General features: G+C 40.2%; 1 protein-coding gene across 1 annotated transcript in view; it reads right to left on the reverse strand.

Moving 5' to 3' along the window:
- The window catches only part of nfixb (nuclear factor I/Xb), a 134,674-nt gene that overhangs the window by 6,017 nt on the left and 119,004 nt on the right, over window positions 1-9,653 (reverse strand). The gene's annotated exons all lie outside the window — the stretch shown is intronic.

Genomic DNA, 9,653 nt, shown 5'->3' on the forward strand with positions numbered 1-9,653 from the left:
ACTCAGGAGCAGTTAAAACTGTCACTATGCCTTCTCTGACATTAGTAAGCGAGACAGGTCGCTCAGGTCACTGGGACTAACATTAGCTTTGTAGCTCTGCTGTTGATATTTAGACTTAAACAACCATAAATGTGTGAAGATATTGTTAAAAACAGTAATCCAAAAAGGTATTTTTTTGCTAGCTTAACGTCTCGGATAGCTAAGCCTAAGTCTATGAAAATCTCACAAGTACAAAACTTACCTGTATCAAGTATTTTAATTATAATAATTATTGGCTATGATTCATATTGGTTTGGACTCCACAATTATTTGTATGTTATTAACAGACACATTAATTGGCCTTGACTTCTAGAGCACATAAAGGTGATGGCAGAGACACAGGAAGCAAATGGCAGCTACACTCAGGGAAGGACCAGGAAGCCACAATCTGTTCTCCTCCTTCCCCTCCACTGCTTCTCAGGCCTCATGAATAATAGAAAACAGGAGGACGCTCACTTTTTTCACCCTGCCAATTTCCTCTTTCTCTGTCCACCTTAGGCTCCATTTCTCTACTCTTATCCATCTCACTCCTCTCATTTTCCTCTGTGATTTGTCTTAAGCAGTGTAAACCTGTGTATTGCTCAACAGATGAGGTCTTTTCCTTGTTACACGGATATTCACTTAAGGTTAAAATAAAATTATTTGTTAGAATGTAAATAAAAGCAGGAGGGCTCAGGGTGTGTCTGTCTGCTGTTTATGGGTCAACTACTCTCAATCCTTTGGCACATGCTGAGACACACATGCATTCAATAATGCACTCAATCCACGTTACCCTCGCTGCTAAATCCTCACCCCTATTGTCCCCAATTGTCCCTCTCCTCCCGAAATCCCTAAACCATCACTCTCCACACACACACACACACACACACACACACACACACACACACACACACACACACACACACACACACACACACACACACACACACACACACACACACCACACTCCCCCTGTCTCCCCTGCCTGTCTGCACTCAGCGCTAATGCACTGGTTAATGGTGCTGACCCCCCCCCCCTCTTTACTCTCAGATTACTTTCTTCCACACTCATACTGTACACACACACATAGATGGATACCAGCACATCATACACACAGATAAACACGGACATGTGCTAATTCACTTACATGTTAACACATGCATGGCCATAAAACTGGTACTAATGGTACTCAGCATACATACATATTTAGGATTGACAATCCAGCTGCAGTATACGGCACATACGAAAAACAACCACGACTAATCTCTGTTTGTGGCGGTAATCTGTCCTTTCACAGACAGACACACACAAACAACCACAGGCATGTTGAAAGCAGACACCTGTCTGACTGCTCTCTATGCTGCTCAGATCACAGACTGCTGCCTGATCTATCATCTTTGATCTACTGCGTCATTGGCATTGCTCCTTAGTGAGACATTCCTTATATTTACATGGAAGTAAATGTCCCAGTAGTCATTGTGAATAATGATTCATAATTACTCTGAAAAGAGCTTTTGACAAGGAATCTCAGAATAAACCAGACGTTCATCCATCATCAGAACTGCTTATCCTCCTAAGGGATGTAAGAGGTGCTGGGCTCTATCCCACCATCCTGTACAGGTTGCCAGTCTGCAGCCACCAAACAGATACAGGCAACCATTCACAAGCACAGTAACAGTCACTTTAGAGTCTCCCATTAACCTGACTGCATATCTTTGGACTGTGGGAGGAAGCCAAACTCCTCAGGGAAAGAAATATAAACTTCACACAGAAAGACAAGTGACCAGGGTTCAGGTCCTTCTTTTTGACCATGATAACACCATGCCATCCACAAAGTTTCAACACAAATCAAACAATATATTTCTGAGTCAGATTTCTAATTTCCATGACATGGCAACATTAATGACGCATTCAATCTCCATACTGGAGAATATGGAGAATAATGGAGACTGGAGGTGGAAAAGTGAGACTGAAATGCATGTGAAAACCAGCAAAGATATACTTTGCATTCTAAACAATGTTGTTACATGCTAACTTGTTTCACTATCATCATTTGTTGACTGAGCCCTGTTTTAGTATAATACGACTAAAGCTTCGAAGGCAAATGTCTGTGTCACTGCTCTGCAGAAACAAATCTGTTTGTTTTTTTTCTCTCCTTAATGTTGGCTATTTTTAGCACTGCAAAACATTCAGCAGTCTTCTTTGCTCTAACTCCCACAATTCCAAATGTTTATTTTATATTGCTCTCTTTAAAGCATATGACCTAAGTACACCCCCCCCCCACCCCCCCCCCCCCCCCCCCCCCAGTCCGACTCCCCCCACCTGGTCCTAGAGATTATCCCTGGATCAGGAAGGTGAATTCTGGTCTTTGGGTTACCATCAGCACCCATTACCATGGAAAGGGTTAATCTACCAGAGCTGCAGCTCAGCCACTCATGTAACACTCTGCTACATCCAGATGGAGATGTCAAGAAACTCAAATGTTTTACTGTCTTTCTGTGCCTGCTCCAGGCAGCTTTTAGTGGCACATGCTCCACGCTGAACATTTGCTCAGCTTTCGATGAGTATTTGACTTTTGCTCTCCTTTCAGCTGTGATGAGGTGAAAAACCTTTAGAGGCAAAAAAGTTGTTTTCAGCACATTTTTGATCATGAAAGAATGGTGAGTTTAAAAAGAGAGACCAGCTATGTGTGGGGGTAGTATATTTTTAAAGAAACAGTTTGAGGAAATGCATAGAGCAGGATAAGAAAAGAGATGGCGAGGTTGGAATTGTACAGTAAATATGGTTTTAGGGGCTCTTAGTTATTAGAAATATTGATGACAGTCATGTGGCCTACAGGCTGTGATCAAACTGACTTCCTGCTTAGTTTCCAGTGCACATGGTGTTTCTGAGGTGTCAAAACTCTGAATATGTAAACCTGTCTATGATATACAGTACTGCTCTCAAAGCTTCTGCACTGGAACGAATAAAGTTAAGTACACAGCATGTACTCCCACAATATGAATTTTGCAACTCAACCAGCAATTATGTTAGTACTATTATTAGTAAAGTATAACAATGATTATTAGATTATTAGGTGTAATACATTGTCAAAATTTCAAATGTACCACTCACTGATGGGAGGATGGCTGAGTGTACTTTACTTGATAAGGAATTTTTTTGACGCTACCTTTTGACTAATGAATGTACCAACTACGTCACTTCTTAAAGTCATGGAAACAACAGCCAGACAAATATTTATTAACATCTTAATTAATTTGATGGTTGGATTTCTGCATTCAAAATAAATATCCTTGAGCTACTGTATGATCGAGCTCTAGACTACTAGAGTTGTAGACTAAGTGTTAGGCTACTGTAACTTCTTAAATCCAGATCTCTCATAACTGTGACTAGACACCTTAACAATTAGTGTTTGAAAATTAATGTCTGCATGCAGTCAAACAGTATACCGTATTTCATGCAGTAACTATAAACTTGCTTTATAAAAAAATTAAACAGCACTTAAAACAAACATCTTCCTGTGCAGTGACGCTGAGATTACGGCTTTTACAGTAGCAGGGTGATGTATCAAGCGTACGAAAAACGTTGATCACATAATCTCAGATACACTGTACAGATACAAAAACATTTTCCACAGACCTTTCAAGTATGATAATTGCACAAGGAAAGTTGACTCTAAATAGACTGTTGTTCTTACTGCATGTTCACTGTAGCAATAAAAGAAGTCACTGCAGCTGTGACACTCATTATGTTTTTGGTCAACAGCTGAGGTCTGTATACTCGTGGTAACACAAGACAGATTTATTACTCAAAGCTGTTATTAAAAGAAAAGCCTCCTTTGGATCATCCATGGCTGTATATGGAGACAGGCTAAAGGATCTGCTTCGTTAGGACATACTGTATGCACTGAGCCATGCACCATCTGACTACGGCTTTAGGGTTCTGAATTTGGCTTCACCTCTTCTCCTTACAAGGGAAAGTCCAACTCTGACGGCTACGGTTTAGTGATCACTCATCTCCCTCTCTGCTTTTCTGTTCGTCCACGTCTCCCTCTTCTTCCTCCTGCCTCACATCATTGCAATCCCTCTCCTTTTTCAGCACGTTTGCAATCTCCCACACAAAAAATTCAAAAATATGTCTTTTTTAACTACACCCTCCCACCCTCCTTCCTCCCTTCCTCCCTCTCCTCCTCTTCTCGGTGTCGGGAGATAAGAGTCACTTAGGGGGCAAACTTCATTTCCGTAAATGAGGACAGAAAAAGAAATCTTGACACACTAGATAGTTAACAGCACACTGCCCCTCTCACCCCTACACACACACACACACACACACACACACACACACACACACACACACACACACACACACACACACACACACACACACACACACACACACACACACACACACACACGGGGCAAGCTGAGACCTGTTTGTAGAGCTAATTAGCATTGACTCTTTCTCTGTGACTATGTGACTTTGAGTGTGGTGATAAGTGTGTATGTTGATGAGTGTGCTTATAGCTGGGATAGACTCGTGCTTCGTGGCCCAGTTTTAGCAAACTAAGGGAGAATACTGTAGCCCTGATGGAGAGCAAGGGTTAGAGAGGCCAGATATAGATAGAAGTGAGAAAAGCAGAGGGAGGGAGAAGGACAAAGCGATAGTGGGGTTGTTAACAACTGAAGCACCCCAGTCCCCTGTGAGCTTCTCTTCTTTGTGCCATTCATGTGTGTGTGTACGTGTTTGTGCCCAAGCCTGTGTTTTTTCCTCGGTGGTGTCATTACCGGCTGTCTCGCTCTCATGGGAGCCCATGTTTACCCAGCACAGTCTCTGAGCTGTCACTGTGGGAGTCATGCATCCGCCGTCACCGTGGCAACCAACAGATGCAGTGAGCTTGCTCGATGTCACCTTCAAACGCAGCCTGTTCTGCATGTTAGAAATTAGTCCACCAATGTGTAACTGCAAGGCCCGAGTCACAGGACTTTGCTTGTTCCTTGTTTTTTGTTACAGATCCAGATTCCAAGCTCAAACCTGCTCCTGTAGCTACCTAGACATACTGTTCCACCCTGGAATACATTTGCCTGGTTTGATGGGTCGCCTATTATAATATCAGCTTTCCAGGAATCTGTCTATGATTTCCAGGTGTCAGGGAGCTCCTATCGATTTGCAGGATTCTCCTGGAACAGTAGTAGGACGGACTGTCTGCTGGCTAAAGTGCCAGCTCACAGAGCACCACAGAGAAGAGTAAGAGAAAATGAAAAGTTAACCTGCTGCACTGATTCATATCTTTGTTCCTCAAAAATTGTGTGACCGGAATATATGTCAAACAAGATTGAAAATGCTAAAACTGACCATTACCATATAAAGTATTATACCAGTGTTAAGGATCTACAGATATGCTTTTCAGAGACATGAAAAGCCAAAAGACCAACAAAGATGGGTTTGTACAAAGCATATACTGTACACACACTGGCCACTTTATTAGGTCCAGGTCACAGTAAGAGATGGGTTATACTGCAGGGCCTTACCATTCATTTAAATGATTCCCAAAACCATCATAATACAATGCCCTCCAGTACAACTCCAGAACCCTCTGTAACCATAATAAAAGACACAGAATAGAGCTGTGAATTCTTTGACATCTTAAATAAAACATAAAACAGCCTTGTAACGGTAGAAAGAATAGCAGAGGTGCAGCAATGGATTGAATTTGGCTGTGCAGGCGAATTTACTTCTTAGCACAATAAACGTTAGCACAAGATGTTCTAGTATTGTCCTGTATTACTCTTTCCTAAAAGTATTCATAAAGGTTTTGATTAAAGAAATAGTTAAAATGAAGTTGCACACAAATTAAGCCATATGTTTATTTTTGGCATAAATTACACAAAATGCAAGCAGTGAAGAGAAACAATATTTATAAACAGAATAAGGCACAGTAAATGCTAAATCAAACCTTTACCAGTAAAGTGGCAGTCAAGTAGACAAAGAATAAAAGTACCAAAAATAGAATGAGTGTGTGTTACAGATCGTTTGTGTGTGTAATTCACATTGGTCATAACTCGACTAGAACCCATGTGGGCTGCATACGTGACTCACTCGTTGCACTGGTGACAACACCAACACATGTACATTGAGCGGTGACATATCATGGCTATGCAGATGATACAGTGCTGTGGGGGTGGTCCCACAGAAGAATGGAAGGATTGCTCTCAGCGGACACAGAGACAAAAGAGAAGAGGAGGAGGACTGACATGGTTGGTAGTTTTTCTGCCAGCTACCCCAATTAAAAATTATTTTAAACACTCGTGTTTATCTCTTTTTTTGAAATGTGAATCTTTTCTGTCACAAACTGCAGTGTTCTGTGATATGAATAGAATTCTCATAATTCTGACAACTGGTTTAGTTTTAGTTTGGAGTTTTAGTTAGTTTTATGTTCATGACAGTGGTTTTGCTTACAGTCTAACAGAATCTGTACTGTTCATTGAAGCTTTGGTTTCTTGATTTCATCTGCTTAATTAGTGCAAAGCTCCAGTTGATCAGTCTGAGATTTTAAGCTCCTCCAGATGCTCTGTTAGTGCTGATCACCATAATATGATCGGATGCTTTGGTGCTATATTTAAGTCCTTGTGAGTCTGAAATTATGAAAATGTTGCTCAACACTTGTGCAGATTCTGCACCTGCACCTCCTTAACTTCTGATTTAGGAGAGAACCAATCAAGCAGCTGTGCCATTTCATGATAGGGAGCAGAGAGTAAGAGAGGAACCTGTGCTAAAGGAACACATAAACCAACCTCGGCATGAATAGAGTCATGTTTTTCAAAATCATAAGAACCCATGAGATTATCATAAATGGACCCCAGTCTAAGACTTGTAAGCATTATTAGGCTAGTGTCACTCTGAGATTCATAAATGTCATATATAATCCACAAAACGCGTCTCAGCTATTATAGATTTTATTTCACAAGCTGCTTTTAGTAAGTTTCTATTGTTAATGGAATTGCAATGCATTCTGGGTAATGACCTCAAACGGTTATACTGATCCTCTGTGTAAGAGTGTTTGGGCTTTTTCGAGTTCAGAGTGAACTGATTTTGCAGGGATGAAATGACTAAAGACGTTCACAGTGAGTTACCTCACAACGATGACGATTAGAGAGGTAAGAATGGAGATGTATCTGCAGTACAAACTATATAACCTTGTCCAGATGTCATCTGCAGAGACAGGAGAAGCGCACTCAAAGTGAACAGCAGCCGCTTTGAATAACAACTAAATAAGCTGCTTGTCATTTGCTAAAAGCATTTAAAAGACAGGGGGACAAGTCGCATCACGTCTGATTTGACTAAAAGGAAAAGGAGCACAACAAACACAGGCGCTGCTCATGAAACTCTGGACCCGAACTTCACCTGTATGAGGAGCCAACCTGTCACATTTAGGAACCACAGAGGAGCTGCATCACATCACGTACATGCAGTGACAGAGAGGAGAAATAAAAATCAGGTGTTGTAACAATAAGGTTACAGAGCTACCACTATCTTAGACTCAGAAAGTACCACTACATTATTATTATTATTACTATTACTATTATTATTATTATTATTATTATTATTATTATTATTATTATTATTATTATTATTATTATTAATAATAATAATAATAATAATAATAATAATAATAATAATAATAATAATAATAATAATAATAATAATAATAATAATAATAATAATGCTACACTGTTCAGTAAATATTGAACCAAAAGCCCCACATCAGCCAAAGTAATAGGTCAATATATGTCACACTTTTTCACATTTTGTCTTTGGTATTAACAAACACATTGCATACAGTGTGTTGTGAGACATAAGAGCAGTGTCATCAAGGTATGACTGCAGCATTGCAGCACTGCAGTAAAAAGCCATGTCTACAGTCACACCACGGCTTTTCAGACAACACTCGAGTCGTTTTATCTCGAGGAAATAAAAGGCAACAGAAAAACACACACAAACACGCACGATGCAGACATTTTAAGTAGGTCTGTGTTTCGAGCCATATGCCCATGAAAATTCTGCTTGTCTCAATAAAACATTGTGGTCGGTTGTTAATCTTTAATAGTTCTGTCCTTGAGAATTAACCCAGATGAACACACATTTAGGGCACCATCTCCTCACACACATATGCGCACTGATTCCCTGTTTCCCATTTTCCCATCCCAGCCTCCTACCCTACCTCCCTCCCTTTCGTCCCCCGTCACTACCTCACTACTGTACATCCTTCTTCCACTTCCTGATGATCTTGCATCATACAGTACCAACCTCTACTCTATCTGCCTTTTTCTCAAATCTCCTTTGTCAAGAGGAAGGTCTCTCAAATAATCCTTCTTATTTATTATGTTATTTGCCATTGAGTTAAACACTTTAACAACAGGGATGTCACTGTCATAAAGATAATAAGAAAACTGATTTTGAGGGGAAAAAAGTGAGGGATTGGAAAGGGTTGCTTAAAAGTACAGAACTGTGGAGGAGAAAGGGGCTGAGGTGAGACAGAAATAAAACGACAAGAGTGACCCTGAAGAACTTGGCTCTGACAAATGGATTGGGGCATACTTTGATAAAATATTGATGTCGCCGTGCTTGCTGGGAGGTTCGACTGGTGGTCACAGCCGGTGCAGTGTGCAATATGCGTACGTAGGCATTGAATTTGGCGTTGTGACTAAGAGCTAGAAAAAAAGAACTAAACCACATAGGCTATTATTCTAATGGATTAAATTTGATTATTGCAACACCTGGGACGGCACATGCAGTTAGGGTAAATGTGATTTTCCCGTTTTCTCCTCTATGCAAAAGCATACATGTGTATAATATGAGTTTTCCTAAATTCAGTTTTGCTTATTTGGACAATTTCTCACTTGGTCTTCCTGACTTTCTGCCCTCTCACTTGAGTTCCGCTGATGCTGATATCTGCAGTGATGGCTTTTTCATAGTAGTGGAATGATGCTCCCTGCTGGTAGCACAAAAAAACTGTAAAGGTGAGGCGATTCCTTTAATACGCATACAGTATTGCGCCTTAAAAAATTGTGTCTCTGTGTTTACCTATACGTTAATCAAAATAGCTCTAACTTAAAATAAAACAGTATTTATTATTATAACTTAGATTTAAACATAAAGGATCAGTTTTTGAGAGAGTTTCAGTTCCCTCCACTGTATAGAAAGGCAAGTATTTTGTTTGTATTTTGTTGTACACTGAGGCAGTTTGGAAGTTAAAATAAAAATCACATAGTTATGAATTTACCTGTTGCCTTGTTGTAGATATGTCCTATACGATAAGAATAAATACATCTAAGCCACTGTACCAGGCACGGGACATATGTAATCAAAAAGATTTGGAGTTTTGTGAAAAAGAAGCAACAGCAAGGGTCATCAAAGGAGAACAACATGTTGCTGAATGGCAGACCTCGTTCCATAAAAAAGGTCCTATTTAGTGTGTTCTTCCAATGTATCAAGGTGGGCATGACCCTAATCTGAAAAGTTTCAAGTGAACAGTAAACACAAATGAGTTAACGTTGCCATTCCAGTACTACAGAGCAAATTGTAGATCATCAACAGCAAGAATGATAGCCCGTCTTATAGCATAATGACTGGAAATC

The sequence above is a fragment of the Betta splendens genome, chromosome 8, assembly GCF_900634795.4.
Source record: "Betta splendens chromosome 8, fBetSpl5.4, whole genome shotgun sequence".
Classification (NCBI taxonomy): domain Eukaryota; kingdom Metazoa; phylum Chordata; class Actinopteri; order Anabantiformes; family Osphronemidae; genus Betta; species Betta splendens.